The sequence below is a fragment of the Schistocerca piceifrons genome, chromosome 1, assembly GCF_021461385.2.
Source record: "Schistocerca piceifrons isolate TAMUIC-IGC-003096 chromosome 1, iqSchPice1.1, whole genome shotgun sequence".
NCBI classification, from domain to species: Eukaryota; Metazoa; Arthropoda; class Insecta; order Orthoptera; family Acrididae; genus Schistocerca; species Schistocerca piceifrons.
Window position 1 is genome coordinate 226,197,291 of NC_060138.1, and position 25,696 is coordinate 226,222,986.

Sequence of the window (25,696 nt, forward strand, 5' to 3'; positions counted from 1 at the left end):
TACAAAAAGTTTCGGTAATGCTGTACATATTACCTTAATACAGATCACTTCACAACACATTTTGTAAGTCATGGAAGTGTTTGTACACTGGACTGCTTAATATTTTCCGTACAGAATGAACATACGCCAGTTACAGTTCAAAAGTATTTCAGGAGTGCTATTCGCTAAATATGTTAACAACGCCGCACCTACTACGCAAAATCAACAGCTTACGCCATACTGGCGAAATATACTGAAACGCCAGAGAAACTGGTATAGGCATGCGTATTAAAATACAGAAATATGTTAACAGGCAAAATACGGCGCAGCAATCGGCAACGCCTTTGTAAGACAATAAGCGTATGGCGCAGTTGTTAGGTCGGTTACTGCTGCTACAATTGATGGTTATCAAGATTTAAGTAAGCTTGAACGTGGTGTTATAGTCGACGCACGAGCGATGGGACACTGCATCTCCGAGGTAGCGATGAAGTGGGAATTTTCCCGTACGGTCATTTCACGAATGTACCGTGAGTATCGGGAGTCCGATAAAACATCAAATCCCCGACATTGCTGCGACCGGAAAAAGATCCTACCAGAACGATACAAACGGCGATAGTAGAGAATCATTCAACGTGACAGAAGTGCAACCCTTCCGCAGATTGCTGCAGATTTCAATGCTGGGTCATCAACAAGTGTCAGCGTGCGAACCATTCAACGAAATATCATCGATACGGGCTTTCTGAGCCGAAGACCCACACCTGTACCCTTGATGAATGCGCGACGCCAAGCTATACGCCTCGAATGGATCCATCAACACCGACATCTGTCTGTTGATGACTGGAAACATCTTGTCTGGCCGGACGAATCTCGTTTCAGATTGTATCGAGCGGATTGACGTGTACGGGTATGGAGACAACCTTAGGAATCGAAGGACGTTGCGTGTCAGCACGGGAGTGTTCAAGCAGGTGGAGGTTCTGTAACGGTGTGGGGCGTGTGCAGCTGGAATGATGCGGAACCCCTGTTATGTCTAGATACACCTTTGACAGGTGACACGCTCCAAAGCATCCTGTCTGATCACCTGCATCCATTCATGTCCACTGTGCATTCCGACGGACGTGGGCAATTCCACAAGGGCAATACGACACCACACACGTCCAGAATTGCTATAGAGTTCTTCTGGTTTAAACAGTTCCTCTGGCCAACAGAATCCCCAGACATGAACATTATTGAGCACATCGGTGATGCCTTGCGACGTGCTGTTCAGAAGAGATTTCCACCTCCTCGTACTCTTACGGATTCATGGACGCCCCTGCAGGATTCAGTGTGTCAATTCTTTCCAGCACTACTTCAGACATGTCGAGTCCATGTCACATCGTGTTGCGACAGTTTCTTTGGCCCTTCGATATATCTCTGGGGTGAGCATTTAGTTGCGTGGAATACAATTTACGTACGTAGTCAGGAGAATTTGCGCGTCATGCAATGTGATGTCAGTACGCCGTTTTTCCTATGTGCTTTTTATATTTTCAATAGCATTACATCTCTAGTATAGGCAGATGCGGTATTTAAGTATAAAGGAATATGTATCCGAATCTTAACGATCTACATTAGATATCTGGAACGTCTTTTTCTTAAAGGAAAATTCCAGAATATTTCGCCCTGAAAATGCAACCCCTCCCCCACACCCCAACATAAAGCAAGCAATAATTTGGAGCTATGACGTGCAGTAAATTACATTTTATATCAAATTCCCGTCCATTTTTCCCCTATTTTTGCCATTCATTTTCTCTTTTTTATAGGAAATAGTACAATAATATGCAACATTTTAATATATTTATTTGGTGCATTTAAGCACAAATGATCACAACATTACAGAGTAAGAGTCACGTGAAAAAAGCACAGTGTCACCTTCAGAGAACATGAACTATTAATCACATGTAATCACTCTTCACGTCTTAGGTACTAGTTTCATAGCTTCCTACTGGGATTCGTGTACAGTAAACTTTAAGATTTTGAAATATGCATAAAAATCGTGAAATGAATCAGACTGTCGTGCATAAATTCTATCTGTACATTAAAATCGTCTAAAGTGTGTATACATTAAACGAATTGACTGGCTGCTCACTCACTCCTGCACTATTTAATGTATCCGGGACTAACCTCGTAAACTTAGACCGTACGGTGACAGGAATTATCGCTATTAAGTCTTCGTTACAATTTGTCTAGTTATTTTTGTCAACTCACAAGGTTCACACTAGTATAATAACTAAAATTAGACTTTTGTGTTACGTAGTCATGAAACGTGACTGTTTCTCATTTCACTAATTCTGTTTGCACCCGTAGAGGGAACAATTATTCATCATTGCTGTTAACTAATAAACAAAAGTTACAAAAGGGTAAATACGTGCTGCATTAAAGTTTCAGTCTTACCGCAAAATATAAGCAAACAGCGTTACGCCAAAGTCACATGACAAATTGGTTTGATGTTGACTGCATAAACACGGACATTGCCTTCCCTCCCCCTGAATGTGCAGTACTCTTTGCTCATTCCAAAGATATTTTTACCTTGTAAATTGATAAGGTGTAACAAATGAAAGTCCTAGTTTTTTATGTGGCTGATAATTATAGAGGCGGATGTTGCGTAAGTTACTGTTTCAGATACGTTCTATTTCTTAATTCTGTCTCGAATATGATCATAGTTGCTTTCAGACATGCAGCGCTTTTCGGAATCGATACTTGTGCTATGTAATCGGGAGCAAATATGAACTCAAGGAGACCAAAGATAGTCGTTTGGCCCGTCATTATTATTTTTAAATTACACTTATGGACTTAGGCACAACAAACTGATACGCACTACAATAGATTGTACGCTAAATCAACATGTTGTGATCCGAGCAGACTATATGGAAGCTTTCTGTGTTCATCTCAGGTTTACAGCCGGTTGGTTTCGTTAAGTATTTCACTTGCTTACTTCTATTCTGTGGTTCAAGAGCGTCTCATTCCTTGATTGTTCGGATAAATCTCAGGGGGTCCACTGCGATATTATAGTAGTAAGAGCTTCTGAAATGGCCGTACCGACGTGAAACTACCTTCCCTGAATGGGACTTAAACGCATTTAATGCTAGTGTAACGACCACTGTAACATCCACCGATTTCGAATTCGTATTGGTACTTTCATGTCATCGTGGCGAACTCCAGAGAACCCTGGGAACTAGATTTTCATTAAAAGTTGCATGGAATTCTCATACGATAGTATTTGTGGACGGGCGGAGAATATACTCGTATACTGCGAGCTAAATTACATACAAGCTTTCACAATGAGACCCAGACAAAGTTGCAGGTTAGTAACATGAGGAACCTTAATGAAGCCTTTGTGCGCAGGACAATAACTTCAATGAAATAACTGACGGTAGGAAGCAAATTTGACTTTGCTGAATACAGGAATATGAAAAAAGGAGCATTCAACCATTTTATTGCTTATTAACATGCGTATCATATGAACATCAAAGTTCTCACTACATTTCGACCTATTGAAGCGAAAATAAGGGAAAATTAGTAACTCGTTACTTTCATCGTCTACTGTGAGCAGCATTTTAATTAAGTTCCCGTTTCATGAAATGTGTAGAAACTTCATTTTAGCTGCTCATCTGAAGCATTAACGGAAGGAGGAGCAAATGGCGTCCGACTTACCGGATATCTTCATTTGCCTGCAGCTGCCAGATAATTTCCTGCGACGCCTCGTCCCTCGGCAGTTGCCCGGCGATTTCCTTTATGAAGACGACTCTGTGTGGACCTGCTAGGACAGCGGAATCCGCTGAGTGCTTTCTTCTGTTGTAGGGTAACCGCAGCCGGATCCGATTTTTCCACCACAACGACAACGTCAGTCGCGGCACAACCAAAGAAGTTTCGCTTACTGGTTTACATGAATAGTGCCTGTTTGGCGCGTTTACTACTTAAATGTTGTGTCTCCAAACTGTTAAAATAAGTCATAATTTTTTACCATAGAGGAAGAATATTTATGCGTTGAGCATAGCGCACTACGAATGTTGCCAACATCAAGTGAAACTGGCACACCACTTCAGCATAACACTCTTTACATTTTATGCTAAGACCGCAATAATAATATTTTTACACATTTATTTATTACCAGTGCTGAGTGACTGCAACGTCTGAAGATGGATATTGAAACCCGTCAAATGAGAAAAATTTAGTTTTCTTATGTAAGTGTTCCGTGAAAGACAGAAAGTAGAGAATGTTAAGGTTAATTGGGACAGTACACAAAAGCTGAATAGGTCACTTAGTAAAACGTCATCAGCTGGTGAACAAATAACTAAACTATCCCGCATTTCAGAATACCCATCATCAGATATCAGATACATCCAATTGTACAAATGAGCTGAAGTTACTTGTTCTGTAACTCGCTGTGATTAGTACCGGGCGAGATAAACTAACAATGGTCTATTGATTTAAAAAGGGTAAGACACAAAATATTATTCTCTCGGAATAACTGGTTTGGCTACGTCTTTTCGTGACCGTGAAGATCTGGATTATCTCAAGTGTGTTAATTTTATTCGCTCTGAGCAAATCGGATTTTTTAAAATCAAATTATATGCGGCTTCTAAGCAATTACTGCAGTTCGTAGTTATCTGGGTAATACAGCCTCTATGGTGGCCAAACAATATCTCCCAAGTTGCTCATTAAATAAGACTCACCCACACTTCCACTTGTGAATCTGTTAACAACGAATTAATGAGACTGATGTTAATAAATAGTAAAACAAGAGTCATTACTTGAAATAAGTAAAATAATTATTCGTACATATCCTATATGTGTTGACAATGATGTATACATTTTAACAGACCAAGGTCAGGAGGAGGAAAGGTAACGATGAAATTGACAGACGAGGAAAGACTGACAAAAGATGGAAATGACATTACAAAGGTGATGTAATTTATAGCTCTCCCTCCAGATTTTGAAACACTGTGGATTTAATGGCTCAGTGCTTAGTTATATTAGGTAAAATTAATTTTATTAGCACAGTTACATACGCAACTGTAAGTGGCAGACTCAATGTCTTCAGTTGATCTGTGCAACTCGGTGTATCTGATACCTGTTGATGGGCTATTCCGAATATAGATGATATTAAAGTCATTAATCCACCAGCTGATGACTACTAATAAGTGATCTATTCAGCATTTGTGCAGCACTATGCTAACTATATATATAATATTTTATTATATTTATTATTTTATATTATTTATATTTTATTATATTATTTATATTTAATATATATATATATATATATATATATGTTAAATATAATAATATTATAATGTAGTCGAATGTTTCCTGTACGACTTCTTGTCGCATATCCAATGTTAAAATTCACGTAGTTGCTTATGGAGAATGCCAAGACTCACATATTCGCTTAGTTTGTGTCGACATATTTGATAAATATCCTTATTTCTTACATACACCGACAAATGGCGACATTTACTATGCATTGATGGTGAATGTGAAATAAAAACATGTTTATTACGTTTTTAAATCACAGTTTATTATTAAAAACTATAATTTTATTTATTTATTCATACAGCTAGGGCCCCCCGTCGGGCAGACCGTTTGCCGGATGCCGGTCTTTCAATTTGACGCCACTTCGGGGACCTGCAGTCGATGAGGATGACAATATGATGATGAGGACAGCACAACACCCAGTCCCTGGGCGGAGAAAATTCCCCGACCCTGCCGGGAATCGAACCCCGGCCCAGAGAACTGACAATCCGTCACGCCGACCATTCCGCTACCGGGGGCGGACAAAACTTATAATGACATGTGTTAAATTAAAGGAAGTTTAAAGGAGTAGGACATTCTAAAAGAGAAAACAAAATAGTGCCAACGATAATCTTACTTAATTATGTGATTGTATAATGTCGATCTTATTTATTGCGACAACTTAAGCTGTTATGACATTCTGAATTGCATAATAGTCCCTTGCTTTTACAACAGCATTTAATATTGAAACACTTCTTTTTGCAATAATAGCGAATACAACCTTGCCCTAAACTTCTCGAATAAGCTGAAGCTACCTCTCTCAGAGACATCTCTTGGAGAAATCTCATCCATGCAAAGGAACTTTTCTTTCCAGATTACGAACTAATTGCAGATATGAAGCTTGATTAGGGCACCATTTTCATTTACTAATTTATAACAGTCGGCGTCACCTATGCCAACAACAGCCGCCAACATATTTCGGGTATTTGTAAAGCCGCGTTGGCGTCAGGGATAGGGTATCGCCAATTTGAACTAGAGGAAATCATGTTTTTCACGTTCGTAACATTTTTGTTGCTTGCAGCTGAAGATTCTCATTCGCGGAAGATCTTTTTATAGAAAAAAATCTCGTGCTGTTCAGTTAGGGCTTGACATGAAGACGTGGTGAGTTGCTGCTCCTTTTCAATGTGTTCTTTTGGAACATGGTTTACAATATGGCTACAGTTGAAATTGTCTTCAGAATTATTAACTATTGCTTCGAGCTGTTCTTCAGTTTCAATACTTTCAATCTGTTCACCAGGCAAAGATGACGATACAATGCGTCTTCCTGATTTAATACCAAAGATAGTTACGTCAGAACTTTGGAATATTCCTTCGTGGTATGTGGTGTTCTTGGCAAATTTAATATCTTTATCGTTCATCGAAGGAGTCATTGTATATCCTGATTGGCTCTTTCAACTGAGCCTTGTATAGACTATGACGAGGCTTCCCAAGAACTATCTTAACATCTTTCCATAAAGCAGATAGTTAGGATATATATTAGAACAAATAATCCCTCGCTCACAAATATTAAGTCAAAATTGACCAGGTTTTGACGACACTATGAGCGTCGTCTTCAGAATTAGACTAACTGTACTAAAACATATTAGGTATATAATACATTAATAAAATTAAAGTTTGTACTGACTGGAAAAGATGCAGTATTTACAAGTCACATATTAAAAAAGATCTAAGCCGGAAAGGCAACGTCATGAATAGTTGTGAGATGGCGAGCCGCTAAGGGCTGCTCGTACTGTGAACAAGGGGTGCAACAAGACGCTTATAACAGCGTCGAAACCTGGTCAGTTTTGATTTAATATTTGTGACCGAGGGCTTATTTGTTCTAATATAATTCTGACACGGTCACTGAACCTTAGCAGCTATGTTCAACGTTTTAGTTAGGATATGATTTGATTACAGAATTCCCAACCACTATGTGATTGCAATGTACTTGGGCACCAGATGTTACAAATATTTGAAGAAGGTGATACGCTACTTCTTTAGCCACTCTGGTCATCAAAGGTGGTAGCTCGACAAACTTCGTTAAATGATCTTCACACAGCATTACGACCTTACGGGGGGCGTTCAATAAGTAACGTAAGACGTTTTTTGACGGTAATTTTCCGTTAAAATTGCGGAATTTGTTGTGGTACATCATGGAACATTTCAACTTCATTCCCTATAGTTTCATAAAGTTCCAGTAGGCGGTGGCGCTATAGGTAATACGGTTAGTCGTTGCGCGAGTCGTCTGTCACCGTAGCAACAAAGTAACACAGCATGCCGACCTCCGCACACACTGTGACTCGAGCAACGTTTGAACGTGTGGACACTCTCATTCGTGGTGATCGAAGTATCAAAGTCACAATCAAACACCTCACTGTTGCTAGTGCTAACCCACTCGTCCACGACTGGGGGTACTGAGAGGTGTGTGTTCGGATTCCGCACCTTCCGTGCATTACTTACTGGACGAGCCTCGTACATTCGACATACCTGTGTGACTGCAGGAGAGCTTCTGTGAAGTTTGGAAGGTAGGAGACGAGGTACTGGCGGAATTAAAGCTGTGAGGACAGGCCTTGAGTCGTGATTGGGTAGCTCAGTTGGTAGAGCACTTGCCCACAAAAGGCAAAGGTCCCGAGTTCGATTCTCGGTCTGGCACACAGTTTTAATCTGCCAGGAAGTTTCATATCAGCGCACACTCCGCTGTAGAGTGAAAATTTCATTCTACTTATACAATATAATAGACAGCTCATTTTCGAGGCAATATATATCTGTGACATATGTTCTATTCTACTCATCTGAGTTCTCACTCCTAAGAGATTCCTATTCTATTTTCTTGACAATTCATTATATAGTTTTGAGTTACTGTGGCTACAGGTTAATTTGCTTATGCCGCGAGTCATATTATTTAACCCAAGAGATTGTGTGCTCTACTCCTTTAAGTTTTGTTCAGCTTCATCGGTTAAGAACTTGCGTGAATTCCAGTGCTGGTGAAACGTAGCGCTTAATAATCTAGTACGACTGCAAGTACTTACTGTAACATGTTGGGCAGAAGACTACTAAGATTGTTCTCTGCCGCTCGTATTTGGGATTTTTCAACAGTCTTCTTACTTACAAGCATTCCCACAGGTAAAAATTGGCCAGGTGCAAGTAGTACTCGCATATTAAGGTTCCCGCAAAAGTTTAATTATTTATTTAGACTATTCATCCATTCCGTGAATCTAGAATCTCGACCATTTTGCCTGTCATCGACATTGATACTTTCAATATATTCCAAGATTTTAGAGAATATTTCAGTTTTTCAATAATATAAATGTAACATAAAGTCATGCGGGTGGCAGGGGCCATTGATATAATACTTGGTAGTTTTCCATTCAGGATGACTGGGTCGCAATGGCAGAGGACAAACATCAGGCAAGGAATGACCTTATAGCTCATATGAAGCCATTCGAAATTCATCCATCATCAGACGTCAAGGAGCGGTTACTGCACGTAGATATGGCGTTTCAAGTTTTATGTGGAATGCCATATCTACGTGCAGTAATTACTCCTGGATATCTGACGATGAAAAATTTCGAAACGCGACATATAAGCAATAAAGTCATTCCTTGCCTGATGTTTCACTTTTACCACTGTGATTTAGTCAGCTTGGATGCAGAACTACTGATTATTTTCGTTAGTTAAAACTTCCGATGATGATGATTGATTTGTGGGGCGCTGAACTGTGCCGTCATGAGCGCCCATACAAAGTCCCAATTCTTACACAGTCCAATTTTTTCCACAGTCCAACCGAACCACTGTCACGAATGACGATGGTGAAATGATGAGAACAACACAAACACCCAGTCCCCGGGCAGAGAAAATCCTCAACCCGGCCGATTCAAATGGTTCAAATGGCTCTGAGCACTATGGGACTCAACATTTATGGTCATCAGTCCCCTAGAACTTAGAACTACTTAAACCTATCTAACGTAAGGACATCACACAACACCCAGTCATCACGAGGCAGAGAAAATCCCTGACCCCGCCGGGAATCGAACCCGGGAACCCGGGCGTGGGAAGCGAGAACGCTACCGCACGACCACGAATTGCGGACAACCCGGCCGGGACTTGAACCCGGAACGCCGCGATCCAGGGGCAGCAACGCCACCCACTAGACCACCAGCTGCGGACTAAAACTTCTGGGATAAGAGGCCGTGATCGAACAGTAGAAATTATTCTTCCTCCTGACGTTTCGTTGCTAACTGCACGCCATCTTCCAATGCCTGGCTGCAAGGGCGTGGAGGTCCTGTTTATAGAGTGCATGGAGGACGACACCACTCGTCACGTGCTGTCGACAGTAAAACTATCTCTGACTAACGTCATTACTTTCGATCAAAGGTTATCGATTGTCACATCGTTGGTACGAAGTCGACCGCAGTATCTAATTCAACTTCAAGTTTTCTTCTTTCCTGTTAAAATTATTGTGGCTTTTATAAATCTCTATGGCTTCTCTGTACATACGTGCATAGCAATGCAATGTCTCAGCTAGTACGCTAGTCTCACTAAATTTTATTTCATGATCGCCGTCTTCAAAAAAAGTTCCGGTACAGCCAATTTGTCGATGTGTCCCAGACGATGGTTCCTTTTGTACTCAGTTAGTCAAGTATCAATACTTCTTTCCGTTGTTCCAATATAAATCTTACCACAATTGCACGGAATATTATACGCAGCAGGGATTGCAAAAGGGTGTCGTACGTCTCTCTCGCCGATCTTAAACAGTCACTGATCGTCTTTGTGAGTCTGAAGATTGTTTCAACTCGACTTCGCCAGAACTTTTCCCATACGGGCGGTAATATTGTAGAGAAATGGAAGAAAAACTTTACCAATTGCATGTTTTCGGACACTTTTCTTTTGTGATGGAGTGCTCTATCTATCTCATTATCAGCATATCCATTTATCTTAAAACCTGTTCGCAAATGATTGATTTCCTCTTGGAAATAAGATCTACACCTTATGATTACTGATTGTTTTAATTTCAAGTCTGATGTCTTATAATAAATGACAAAAGAAATATCTTTTCGTGTGAGACAATCACAAATTAACAATTTTCGGATTTTTTTCCTTTGATTGTACCATGAAACCTTCCTTTTTGCCAAATTTAATGTGCCTACCCAAACGGGAAGTACCGTATCGGTTTTGATGAGTGAGTTTGTTTCAAAACATGTGACATGAATGGCTGAGTCTTTTGACTGCATTGACTTAAACCCTCAATTTTTACACTACCAAGGGACCATACGCCTCCGTGTGTGACATAAATTTCAACTTGATACGTCTACTCGTTCCTGAGAAAAGCGTTTTCAACATTAGGTAGACGGGCATACAAACAAGGAGACAACATAGCGATCCTATGTGGGTTCCGTTTTACCCACTGAATCAAGGAACCTTAAAACTGAAGGGCGTAAACACCGTGAACTGCATATCGGTGGCCACACACAAGCTAGAATCGTCCTAAAGTGGCCCGCATCGAGCAGTGTCTAGTCACTTCATGATATGTGGTGAAAGGTAGTTCTAGTAACACTTCCCACACTATCTGTGAGGCAGCTGTTTGCGGACATTATCCCCGCCTGATCCCAACGGGAAGCTTTGAGATGAGTTAGAACTTCGAATTCGCTCCAGACCGCAGCGCCCAACGTCGCTTCCTCCTCTGGCTTCGGCTCTTTAGAAAGAATGTGCTGCCATTCCTCCACAGACAGGAAGATACCTCACCGAATGTGTTCCTACAGAACTGAAGCCACCATCTGTATTAACCCCTTACTGGCCAAAACTCTATCGGATCATTCTTGCAAACTTTTATACACAAATACGTTGCAATGAGTGATTAATTGAATAAAAAGTTGTTTTGAAAATTTTTAGCTTATTAGAACAAAAATTACAGACCGTCCCATTTTTGGGACATTGGCCAAATGCGCTATCAAAATTCACAACCTTATTCTCCATGCATAATATTGTAAGAAACAACATAAACAATAAATAATGTTTTACTATTATTGAATGTCTATTCAGCATGAAATAAAGCAAAACACTTGTCGTGTACACCAACAAATGTACCACTTTCTGCTCCATCTCCTAACGCTTTCCTTCTTTTGGCTTCTGGAGGTACAACTGTAGCAGGAATCGTAAAATTCGAATAGAATATGGAAAAAAGCAGATATAAAGAACGTAAAATGCAGTTCTTCTCCGTATAATACGTGTGTACAAGAATAGGGCACATCAACAATAAATGATGGTGTAACATGCCATTGTCCCATTATTGGGACGCATAAAATATATCGATACTGCACTTACTTGAAAAAATCTGAAGTATACTTAATCTTACACGGACATCCGTATGTTCATAAAAAACACGCCCAGACAACTAAATCACAGCTCACTGTCGTCCAGCAACTACCAGGAGACATACAGTGCTGCTAAGTGCGAGAACAGAAAATCGGCAAGTTTATAATTTTCCTGACGTGAAGTACTTAGAAAAAAGTTATTTATTTTACATTTACAGGCATTATAGCAGTTAGTTGAACCTACAGGTGCAACAATAAAGGCTAAAAGCTCCATTGCTTACGTAGAAATAAGTAAAATATACGCGTCCCAAAAAAGGGACAATGGCCAGTAATGGGTTAAGCACAATTAATTGATATGTCACTATTATTTTATTATATCCTTTGTCGAATGCTATTGTTGAATTACGGAAACAAAATCATGGCACGAGATTCGAACGAACTTCAAATTTTTATGAGTGCTTCAAAGTTGAACAACATTCCATACTTGCGAATTACTGTTCAATATTCTCCAGACTTTCTTTCGGCTGAGTTTTCGCGAGCGACCATGTCAACACGCATCTCGTAGCGCGTTCAAAATCAACCACCTAAAAGCAATTCACTGTTGAGCGTTGTCGCACCTCACATAGGTTGTATTTGTCCTCGTATCGATCAAGATGCAGCAACTATGATCTCTCAGCGTGAATGTTACTCGGGCAACAATTTCTTGTGTACGTCTTGCCAAGTGATATTTGTAGCACTTAAAGTGCGGAATGCTACGAGCTTCCTTCGCCAACAACGCATCAGTTACCAGTGCTAAGAGATGGCAAGCGCTTTGGAGGAAATGGTTTTGTTGATGTAACGTAAAGGGCACTCTGCAGAGACGAATGGCAACAAAATGTAAAAGATAAACGTATTTTTTGCCGCCAGACAGGGTAGAGAGGAGCAGAGAATGAATACAGCCCACAGACATTTGAATTGGTAGTGCGTTGTGAAACAAGAGAGCAGAAATATACTAACACACAAAGATTTGACCTGCAACGACGTAGCATCGAATGCTGAAAATAAACTTACCTAATTAACCACTAGCTCTCATCAGTAAGAAGAGAAACAAAAAGATTTGCGTACAGTGAACATCTAATCCAAGAATGCAAAATTCCTCCTGCCTGCCTCCAACGCAAATACGCTGAAGAGCCAAAGAAACTGGTACACCTGCCTAATATCGTGTAGGGCCCCCGCGAACACGCAGAAGTGCCGCAGCACGACATGGCATGCACTCGACTAACGTCTCAAGTAGTGTCGCAGGGAACTGACACCGTGAATCCTGCAGGGCTGTCCATACATTTGTAATTGTACGAGGGGAGTGGAGATCTCTTCTGAACAGCACGTTGCAAGGTATCCCAGATATGTTCATGTCTGGGGAGTTTGGTGGCCGGCGGAAGTGTTTAAACTCAGAACAGTGTTCCTGGAGAAATTCTGGACGTATGCAGTGTCGCATTGTCGTGCTGGAATTGCCCAAATCCCTCGGAATGCACAATGGACATGAATGAATGCAGCTGATTAGACAGGATGCTTACGTACGTGTTACCTGTCAGAGTCTTATATAGACGTATCAGGGGTCCCATATCACTCCAACTGCACATGCCCCACACCATTAAAGACCCTCCACCAGCTTGAACAGTCTCCTTGCGATGTACAAGGTCCACGGAATCATGAGGCTGCCTCCGTACGCGTACGCTTCCATCCGCTCGTACACATCCAGGCAACATGTTTCCAATCACCAGCTGGCCAATGTCGATGTTGAGGGGCGCAGACGAGGCGTGAAGCTTTGCATCGTGCAGTCATCAGGGGTACATGAGTGTGCCTTCGGCTCCGAAAGCCTATATCGATGATGTTCCATTGAATGGTTCGCACGCTGACACTTGTTGATGATGGCGCAGCATTGAAATCTGCAGGAATTTGCGGAAGGGTTGCATTTGTGTCAGGTTGAACGATTCTCTTAAGTCGTCGTACCGAGCGAGGTGGCGCAGTGGTTAGCACAATGGACTCGCATTCCGGAGGACGACGGTTCAATTCCGCGTCCGGCCATCCCGATTTAGATTTCCGTGATTTCCCTAAATCGCTACAGGTAAATGCCGGGATGGTTCCTTTGAAAGGGCACGGCCGACTTCCTTCCCTAATCCGATGAGACCGATGACCTCGATGTTTGGTCCCTCACCCAAACAACATTGGCCCCGTTTTCGCAGGATCTTTTCCCGGCCACAGCGATGTCGGAGATTTGATGTTTTATCGGATTCCTGATACACGGAAAATCCCCACTTCATAGCTACCTTGGAGATGCTGTGTCCCATGCGGCAACTGTAACACCACGTTCAGACTCATCTAAATCTTGATAACCTGCCTATTTGCATATCTCTGTACTTGAATATGCATGCCCATACCAGCTTCTTTGGCGCTTCTTGTATAATGAACTCAACGATGGAGCAAAACGCTCGGGAGGACCGGTTTCAAATTCCGGTCCAGACATCCAGATTTACAATTTCCTTGATTTCTCTGAATCACGAGTGTGTCACGTTCTGGGGTAGTTACGGTCAAAGGGAAACGCCAACTTCCTTCCCCATGCTTCTCCAACCCAAGGTTCAACTTCTTTCATAATCACCTCGTTTTCAATAAGACGTCAAACCCTAGACTAGATTTCCTTTTTTCCAGTCATGTCCTAAAACAATATCCCAACCCACACACTCCAACACGCTGTAATAACTGCACCTACCGACTCCTACGCGTTAAATCCTGCCCCAGTAATTCATGAAATGACTGTCTCTATCCGCTCCACAGACGTATCACTGCACCGAGCAACTCCCTACTTTCCGCCCCCAACCACAGAAAATATGATCAGATTTATTACAACTGTCCTCCAAAATTGGGCGTCCGCACAGGTTTATTCAAGAGTGGACAAGATTCTAAAATAGCGATTTTTATAGAACTAATTCGGTCTGTTTGTGAACTTATAGTGCACCGATAACTAAATTTGCCAAAAATTACTCAAAACTTATTGTATATCATACGATCGATAGCCATCCACTCGATGTTTTTAGATTGATTACTTCGATCCTGAAATGAGAAATATATTTAATCAGTGCGTACAAAGAACATTTGTTTGTATGATTAATGGTTATGAACAAAATCATTCTGATTCAACGATCTGAAATCACAATATACTTACGGTTACATTCGAAGTATTCATGAATTATACAGCAAAAATATTTTTCTTCATACGCCAGTAATGTCAGGTTTTCACCAAATAGTATAGATCTTTTATAGAAAAAATCTGAACAGTTAATAAGACCCTGTTGTAAATCAATGAAAGCCAGTTAGGAAAAAAATGCCAAATTAATATTGCACAAAAGTGGAGAAAAAGAAATAAAATTAAAGAAAACGCGATATTTATCATTACTCTCAGCGATTCGAGTTAGTATAATTGCAAACATTTATTTCTATAAAGGATAAATTTTAATAATAGTGCAATAAATATAAATTTATACCGCCACGCCAGATTTATGGAGGAGGAAACTGCTCTTTCCTCCGCCCCTCCCACTACCTTGCGGACGGCTGTGCCTCTTAAAGGTCCATCCCATCGAGATACTCAACGTCCTTCATTAAGTCGTACTGACTATCGTTCGTTATATCATCTAAATTCTTCCTCCACATACACCCAGAATCACTCTCATTTGACTGTCTCCGGCCTAGTTCCTTTTTTGTCATCTCCACTAACGCCATACCACGATCAGAATCTCTAATCATGTTGCACCAAATACCCGGCACAATCCGGTTCTGTTCGACAGCCGCAGCTCTCGGTATAATACCAGGCAAATTTTCTTCTACAACATCTAACATCAGTTTCTCATCTATATCCAACTTCCATTTTACTACTTCTTACATCATGTCTCGAAACTTCGCCCTCCGGCTCGGACACAGAAACACCAGCTTCATCATCGAGCCCAGAGTCGAATCCACAACTTTCACCTTGGAAATACTCGTCAGCTGGTCAGTATCATCTGTCTCAATATCATCTGGGTATACAGGCTGTCAATTTTATGTTGACTAACCAGAATAACTCGAAAAATAGGCTTCACACGAAAAAAATGTGTAGAATCCAAAATTGATAATTTTCGAGGGGGACATCTACTGGTGCTAAAATTAGTCCACCACCCTCCAACCCCCTGGGGTTGGGGCAGGAGGCAACTTTAAAATTTCAAATGGGAACCCCCATTTTTTATTGCAGAATCAGATTCTACATTAAAAAAACTACGTACATTTTGTCTTAAACATTTTTTTTTATTTTATTCTTGGTAGTTGGCGCTGTAATTCAAGAAAATCCATGTTCTCAAATTTTGTGTGGAACGTGGTTACGGATGAATGAAAAATACTTACTTACTTCGTAAACTTTGATTCGCTGAAGTTAGAACCCTCCCTCTCCCCACACAGGGTAGGGTTTGAGAGAGGGGAATTAGAGTTTTACAAATGCTGACCCAAATATTATTTTTTTCGGCAGATTCGGATAAGTATGGTTTGTTTCGTGGTCAACATTTGTAAAACTCTAATTCCTCTCTCTCAAGCCCCGCCCTATGGGGAGAGAGGGAGAGTTTTAGTTTTAACGAATCAAAATTTACGAAGTAAATAAGTATTTTTTATTCTCTGTAACCATTTTTCACTTAAAAATGAGAACACGAACTTTCTTGAATTACAGCGCCAACTACCAAGAATCAAAACAAATGCTTAAGACAAAATGTACGTAGCTTTATGTAGAATCTGATTCTGCAAAAAAAAAAAAAAAAATCGTGTTCTCATTTGAAATTTTAAAGTTGCCTTCCGCCCCATCCCGAGGGAGCTGGGGTGGCGTGCAAAATTTAGCACCAGCACATGTCCCCCTCGAAAATAATCAACTTTGTATTCTACACATTTTTTCGTGTGAAGCTTATTTTTCCAGTTATTCTGGTTTGTCAACTTAAAATTTGCACCCTGTATATTTCTAACAACATCGTATAAAGAAAGTTTTCTGTTCAAGAGCAGTTAATTATACCGCTAGCCTGCCCCACCCAGTTGGGGGAATGAAACGACAATAAATGGCCGGCCGTGGTGGCCAAGCGGTTAAAGGCGCTACAGCATGGAACCGCGCGGCCGCTACGGTCGCAGGTTCGAATCCTGCCTCGGGCATGGATGTGTGTGATGTCCTTAGGTTAGTTAGGTTTAAGTAGTTCTAAGTTCTAGGGGACTGATGACCTTAGAAGTTAAGTCCCATAGTGCTCAGTGCCATTTTTGAACGACAATAAACAATAGAAAAAAGCATATAATAAGAGGGATTAACTTCATAATACAATTTCTTATTTTTTAAACGATATTTTTTTCCACAAGACACTAGCAACTTACTTCAATTTACTTACTGAAAGAGTTTGGATTCCTTTGCCTTTTGCGCACCATACCGATCGGTTCAAAATATGCGTCACGCCTTGTAGAGCCGGGTGGGGAGGAAATGGCATAAAACCCTAGGATGTTGGATTCAAGGCTCCATGCCATGCGAAGAGGAAAGAAAAAGAATTCAATATCTTCTGTAGGCAGTTGAATGACGCGTTACACAACTGGAAAGAAATTAAACTGTCAGGAGCGACACGCAAGGGGAAGATCGAAAAGAAGTGAAACAGTGGAGCTCAGGTTGTAATAACTTAACATAGGATGTTAAAGGGAAAGGGAATCAACAGCATTAAGGAGCAGAGACAAGTCGAGTGTAGGGAAGCGAGACAGTCAATCGAGCGTGACAAGCAGCGCCAACGATAAAAAGGACGTTTTTTCTTAAAAATGGCTGCTGTTATTCATTCCTAACGATCCTGTCAAAGTGTGTTTGCGTACCTCATAGCTCACCATGCACGTGAAAATCTGTTCCACATTCTGATGTCTCTCGAGCATTGCATTTCTTTCTGCTACAGTTTCCTCTGATGCCGAAGTCATTAAATATTATTAATATTTGCAGCTAGTTTCTTCAGTTGCTAATAATTTCAATTATGTTTTATCATGAAGATAAGAAAATTTTTCTCTTTTGTAACTGAAATTTGTTAAGTAACAGACATGTTCCGCCTATTCAGGTTAGGCATCTTGTGTATACGAGTATTACAGACGAATGAAGAAGCCTGACTTGAATATGCGAAACATACACTACTGGCCATTAAAATTGCTACACCAAGAAGAAATGCAGATAATAAACGGGTATTCATTGGACAAATATATTATACTAGAACTGACATGTGATTACATTTTCACGTAATTTGGTTGCACAAATTCTGAGAAATCAGTACCCAGAACAACCACCTCTGGCCGTAATAACGGCCTTGATACGCCTGGGCATTGAGTCAGACAGAGCTTGGATGGCGTGTACAGGTACAGCTGCCCATGCAGCTTTAACACGATACCACAGTTCATCAAGAGTAGTGACTGGCGTATTGTGACGAGCCAGTTGCTCGGAAACCATTGACCAGACGTTTTCAGTCGGTGAGAGATCTGGAAAATGTGCTGGCCAGGGCAGCAATTGAACATTTTCTGTATCCAGAAAGGCCCGTACAGGACCTGCAACATGCGGTCGTGCATTATCCTGCTGAAATATAAAGTTTCGCAGGGATCGAATGAAAGGTAGAGCCACGGGTCGTACACACATCTGAAATGTAACGTCCACTGTTCAAAGTGCCGTCAATGCCAACAAGAGGTGACCGAGACGTGTTTTACTGACTGTGGCGTCTAACATTCGAGTCCTTCTACGTAGCGTCTCTACTACACTGTAGTAGACAGTTCCGAGACATCTTGTTTCTCCTGGTCAACTCATTTTATAGGCTTCTTTTTACCGTTTCCTTTCCGGTATCTCCTCATTTCAAATTTTGCTGTGTAATTTATTTTTAATATTTTTCTCTAAGTTTCCATTTTAAATCCTTCTGCTTTTTTGCACACTCCACAATACATTAATATGAGATGATGTGTTAAGGAAGAAGTTTCAAGAACTCTACCCTATTTTACATAACATATGTTACGTAGAATTTTTTTTAAATAAAATTTTATTTACTGTATCGGTTTCTTATGTCTCTTTTGCTTCACAGACTGACTGTAATACGGCTAATCCTTAACTCTCTAGTTTTTACACTGTCTTCCCAATTATGTTGCTTAACAGTTCTTCCAGGACATGTACAACAATGATTCGTTACTTGTGATCGACTTTCGTCTTGGTAGGTGTCTTCTTCGAAGTACAGTCGTCTGGCGGCGCGTGGCGGACCGTTCCAAGTAAACAATAGCAAGAATAACTTCCTATCTCTGTAGTATGTTGCAGAGACATGGGAGTGTGTGACTGAGGGTAGGGTATGTGTTTCCATTCTTAGGGAGCGTCGAAAGCGAAGGTAATGTCCACCTACTCAAGATACTAGTCTGTTCTTTCTTTTAGTGATTACAACCGAGCGCACGAGAAGCGCAACGATAAGGCTTCCAAACGGAGATATCCAGCGATGTAAGTGAATTTGTCAATGGGAAGATTCTTATGGCCCGGCGCCTCGGACCGAGCATCTCGGAAACGGCGAAGATGGTCCGCTGATCGCGTGCTTCTGTCGCTGGCATCTATGGAAAGTGGCTGAACCGCGGTGAAACGAAGCCTAGCCGACAGGGAGCTGAACGTCCACGCCGCATCACAGCAGGTGGAGATCCGGAGGCTTGCCCGCTCTGTAAGCAGGACGGGTGGCGGTGAGTGGCAGGTTTTAAGATCAGAGTACAATGCTGGTGAAGGCAAGTTTCAGAGCGCTCCGTTCAAGAGACATTGTTGAACATGAGGCTCCGCAGCACACCCCTACATGTTCTCGTGTTACGACTGCAGTGGGTATGGGATCATCATAATTGCTCTGTGGCATGTTCTAGCAGGTAAGTGCCCGTGTACGAGTCCAGAATGGTGCTAACGTGGTTTGAGGGGATAGATAGCGAAGCCAGACTGACGTATTGAGCCCCTATTTCTCTTTGTTTTAAAACAATGGAACACGTTGGGATGCTATCGGGTGCCAGTTCCAAGCCCAGAAATAATAATTGTGCGACCTGATGTCACATACGTACAGGAACCTTTAAACTTGTCGATTCCATGCTACGCGTAATGCTTCTACACTCCTGGAAATTGAAATAAGAACACCGTGAATACATTGTCCCAGGAAGGGGAAACTTTATTGACACATTCCTGTGGTCAGATACATCACATGATCACACTGACAGAACCACAGGCACATAGACACAGGCAACAGAGCATGCACAATGTCGGCACTAGTACAGTGTATATCCACCTTTCGCAGCAATGCAGGCTGCTATTCTAGCATGGAGACGATCGTAGAGATGCTGGATGTAGTCCTGTGGAACGGCTTGCCATGCCATTTCCACCTGGCGCCTCAGTTGGACCAGCGTTCGTGCTGGACGTGCAGAACGCGTGAGACGACGCTTCATCCAGTCCCAAACATGCTCAATGGGGGACAGATCCGGAGATCTTGCTGGCCAGGGTAGTTGACTTACACCTTCTAGAGCACGTTGGGTGGCACGGGATACATGCGGACGTGCATTGTCCTGTTGGAACAGCAAGTTCCCTTGCCGGTCTAGGAATTGTAGAACGATGGGTTCGATGACGGTTTGGATGTACCGTGCACTATTCAGTGTCCCCTCTACGATCACCAGTGGTGTACGGCCAGTGTAGGAGATCGCTCCCCACACCATGATGCCGGGTGTTGGCCCTGTGTGCCTCGGTCGTATGCAGTCCTGATTGTGGCGCTCACCTGCACGGCGCCAAACACGCATACGACCATCATTGGCACCAAGGCAGAAGCGACTCTCATCGCTGAAGACGACACGTCTCCATTCGTCCCTCCATTCACGCCTGTCGCGACACCACTGGAGGCGGGCTGCACGATGTTGGGGCGTGAGCGGAAGACGGCCTAACGGTGTGCGGGACCGTAGCCCAGCTTCATGGAGACGGTTGCGAATGGTCCTCGCCGATACCCCAGGAGCAACAGTGTCCCTAATTTGATGGGAAGTGGCGGTGCGGTCCCCTACGGCACTGCGTAGGATCCTACGGTCTTGGCGTGCATCCGTGCGTCGCTGCGGTCCGGTCCCAGGTCGACGGGCACGTGCACCTTCCGCCGACCACTGGCGACAACATCGATGTACTGTGGAGACCTCACGCCCCACGTGTTGAGCAATTCGGCGGTACGTCCACCCGGCCTCCCGCATGCCCACTATACGCCCTCGCTCAAAGTCCGTCAGCTGCACATACGGTTCACGTCCACGCTGTCGCGGCATGCTACCAGTGTTAAAGACTGCGATGGAGCTCCGTATGCCACGGCAAACTGGCTGACACTGACGGCGGCGGTGCACAAATGCTGCGCAGCTAGCGCCATTCGACGGCCAACACCGCGGTTCCTGGTGTCTCCGCTGTGCCGTGCGTGTGATCATTGCTTGTACAGCCCTCTTGCAGTGTCCGGAGCAAGTATGGTGGGTCTGACTCACCGGTGTCAATGTGTTCTTTGTTCTTTTTTCCATTTCCAGGAGTGTATATTCAGTTCCACGGCTGTGGAGAAAATGGTCATAACTGCAGTATCACATTGTGGGAGACGCACACACAAAGGTGCCCAGGTAACCACCAACAATAGAACTTTAATAATAACAAAAGAAACCGAGCTGCCGAGTAAAGGAGACGTGAAGATCGTCCTGATCTGACGAAAGCTTATCACGAACACGATAACAGTTCTTGGATGTGCAAACTAAACACACCGTCGGTCACCATCGAGAAACAGTGCAGTAGGCCGAGTCTGTATACGTGACACTGACTATGTCTCTAGTCTGCATACGTGCCAGTGGCTATGTCTGGTTCCACGGCTAGCGATGCGCTCTGACGAATAGACTGGCTGCCACTGTCGAGCCGACAAGTCGAGGTCGAGACTAGAAACAACATTGACTAGGCGCTGTGCTGTAAGGCTCTGAGCACTATGGGACTCAACTGCTGAGGTCATTAGTCCCCCAGAACTTAGAATTAGTTAAACCTAACTAACCTAAGGACATCACAAACATCCATGCCCGAGGCAGGATTCGAACCTGCGACCGTAGCGGTCTTGCGGTTCCAGACTGCAGCGCCTTTAACCGCACGGCCACTTCGGCCGGCGCTGCGCTGTAAGGGCCACCCAGCGGGGAAACATCACGAAGCTATTTCGTGGCTCGTGGTCGCGAGCTATTGCCGGTTGTAGCAGGCGAATATGGCGCCCCCGTATACTGCAGCGGCTGTAGCGAGCATGAGGTGCCGAGTTTGAGTTGCAGGTGCCTTGACATGGAGGCAAGCTGCAGCCCTGTGACGTGCGGCGTGTGGCTGAATCATAAGGCGTCAGCCATATCCTACAATAATATTGTGTATTATGCAAATTGAAGGTTGAGGGGAGAGTACAGAAAGAGAAGAGAAGGAACTAATGCTATCAGCTGCGTCGGGACGTTATGATGAATCAGCGGCGATGAGTGAAAATGTATGCCGGGCTCGAACCCGGAATAGGCAGTTTCAATAACCACTGCGCCACCCGGACACACAAAAGCTAAGACTTTCTCGGCACGATTCCCGGCCTACCCACATTCCCAAATAACGCCACCTATCCGCAGTCCTTGTCCATGTCCTCCATGATAACTAATTTTAGATTCCCGCTGAAACTCACACGTAAATGTGCATCCAAACTGAGTGTTGTGGGTTCATTGCCAATCGAGGCACACCAGGTACGTGAATGTGGACATGTCCGAAAGAACAGACACCACAAATTCATGTAATAAATAATGATTTGTCTTATCGGCGTATATGACAGAAAGACCCTATGCAGATGACGATAAAAGATATTTCGTACTTGAATATATGCCTTGAAGTGGACGCTATTTTTTATCTACGTGGGGTAAACGGTTGGGACAGCGAAATTGTCATACGCTGTAATAGAGATACATTGAATTTAGCCAGCAGGGTTTCGCCAGACTCTCTCTTCCAAAGATTCCTGTTTAATTTCCATCCGCGTCTCTGAAACACTTTCGTACGGCCTATGCTGACTGTTATGATCCTAGCAGTGCATTCTCGAAATCGGCCGGTGTCAGCTGCCATGCCTTCTTGACGAGGGCTCCAAATGCTGGCGTAGTATGGTAGTGACTGCTTCCCGATTTCCTTTAGAGGGGCATTCTTCTTTTCCAAGAAAGTTTTCAACAAATCCAAGTATTTCATTGTCCTTCGCTATTACTAATTTTACTTGGACACATCATTTCATATCGCTTCGTAGTACACTCTTAAACATTTAAACTACGTGAGGGCGTATGTGTGATACATATATTTCACACAGTGGACAGGTGGAATGTAGTCTGTGTTAGTAACACCTACGTTCCAACTTTTAATTAGTGAAAGTCGGGTTCGTTCTCTTTTTTACGAGTGGTGTCTTCCATTCAAAAATGTGAAGAGAGAGCTACCTTTCAGGAAACCAAGTGGGAACCTTTCCCAAGCTGTTGAGCATTTTCTTATGAACATTCCGTGATGATGCTTCTTGTGCACCACTGCTGACAGCGCTGCTGATATTATCTCAAAGATGTTTATATACTGTAAATCAACCCTCCTAGTACTTCTGGGGTCAATATGACCCCATAAGCTCATTGGAAAATATTTCTCTGCCTTGTTTTCAAAACAATTATTTTCAAAGTATTTGACTTTCTCCCTTTGATTCAATTGAATCCAGTGATATTTCGATCATTTTGATATTTACAACACGATAAAATTTATAAAGAGTTTTGCACTGAGTGCTATTAAGGTCAGTATGACCCCCAAATTAAGCTGTTTGTTTCTTGAATGTACCACTTGTGAAAATAGTATTCTGAATCTTATGTTGAGTATCTATTATACGAAACAATGAAAATATTATTTCCAGTTTCTTGGGCCTATTGTTAGGGGTTCTTTCATCAGCCGTTGCTATACCCTTTCTAGTACCGCTGGGGTCAGTATGACCTCAAAAGCACATTGGAAAATCATACCTGCCTTATTTTCAAAGCTTTTTTTTGAAACATGTGACTTTCTCTCTCTGAGTCAGTTGGATCCAGTGATGTGCTCAGTTTCACATTTACAAAACATTAAAATTTCATGGTTGGCCGGCCGGTGTGGCCGAGCGGTTCTAGGCACTTCAGTCTGGAACCGCGCGACCGCTACGGTCGCAGGTTCGAATCCTGCTTCGGGCATGGATGTGTGTGACGTCCTTAGGTTAGTTAGGTTTAAGTAGTTCTAAGTTCTAGCGGACTAATGACCTCAAATGTTAAGTTCCATAGTGCTCAGAGCCACATTCATGGTTTTTTGCGCTGTGTACTATTGGGGTCGTTAAAATACTGCCAATATATCCGTTGTAAATTACTTGCGATTTTCTTGACAACAGTGGTATACGGTGAGACAAAAAAATCCTGGTAGTAGGAGTGTTAACGCCATTAGTGGTCCTGTTCCACTCTTTGGAACACACACGATGCGACGTTAGTTCCTGCTGAGTAGTCATCGCCCGGATTGAAATACGGAGTTAAATGTGGCTCTAAAGCTTCACTCTCTTATCTGCGTGGGTAAGATATACATTGGTATTGTGTTTAGTATGCGTAGAATTAATATATTTTTTGTGAAACCTAAGATCGCTTGATTTTAAGAGCTTTTTTCCAGTTACTAATACTATTCTTCATATTAGCATTACACTTTGCGTATACGTTCACGGACATGTGTCATCAACATTTTGAGAACAAAGTGTAGATACATTAAAAAATTCCATATGGTTTGTCTCGAAATGTCGATTACACGTGAATGTGAACATATACGCAAAATGTAATGACAATCTGAAGAGACAGCACGATTCTATCGAAACTAATAACTGGAAAGAATTAATATATTTTTTGTGAAACCCAAGATCGCTTAATTTGAAGACCTTTATTCCAATTACTAGGACTATTCTTCTTATTGTCATTACCCTTTGCGTATATGTTGACATACATGTGTCGTCTGCATTTTGAGAACACAGTGTAGATACATTAAAAATTCCATGTGGTTTGTCTCCAAATGTCGACGACACATGTGTGTGAAGATACACGCAAAGGGTAATGACAATATGAAGAACAGTCCTAGCAATTGGAATAAAGGTCTTAAAATCAAGCGATCTTAGCTTTCACAAAAAATATATATAAACAGAGATCGCCCCACCAACATGTGTAAGTTATGTTTGTAGAATGTGGTACAGTGGTGAAACAAGACGAGGCAGCTTAATAATTGATTCTGGTGAGAGTAATTTGTGCACCTGTCACAGCGAATTTCAGCACGTAGGCACAAGAACGTCCAGTGCTTCCGGTGTGTGGGTGTGTGTGTGTGTGTGTGTGTGTGTGTGTGTGTGTGTGTGTGTGTGTGTGTGTGTGTTACATGAATACATGGCCACACCCACACAGGACGCACCATTTCTAGTGGAATTCAGTCTGTGCTAGTGACACCTACCTTCCAAGTTACCTCCTCTTTTCATTTGCCTCTTATACACTTATGATCAGCACCGCTGCCTTCTTCACATTTTCCGTTGTCTCTTCCACGGTGCAGCTAGGCGACGTGGAGGATGTACCCGGTGTAGTTGGCGGCAGTCTGTGCGAAGCTTTGGGGCGAATTAGCGCAGGCGATGTTTAATTACTAGAAGTGCCGTCCACAGCTGACGGTGATGGACAGACGGCGGCCCTTTGCGCATTCTCCAGCACATGTTCGCCGCTGTCGCGCGTGGGTACACGATTTACCTACAGGACGTACCCAATTAATCCAGTGTCAGTTAACACACACCCATGACAGTCGGATATCTGCTCGAGGCTGATGTGATACTTTTGCAGTATTATTTAAGGAAAAAAATACTAAACGTGTGTGTTACAGACAGGTTTCCTGCTAGCAAATCCAAGCCTGTATTGCAAGAAGAGGCAAGTGTACTCTAAGACAAACGACGCACCACGGAGGACTTATTAGAATGGGACGGAAATCGGTAGATGTATGTTCGTGTACGGGCAAAGAAATGATTACAGTG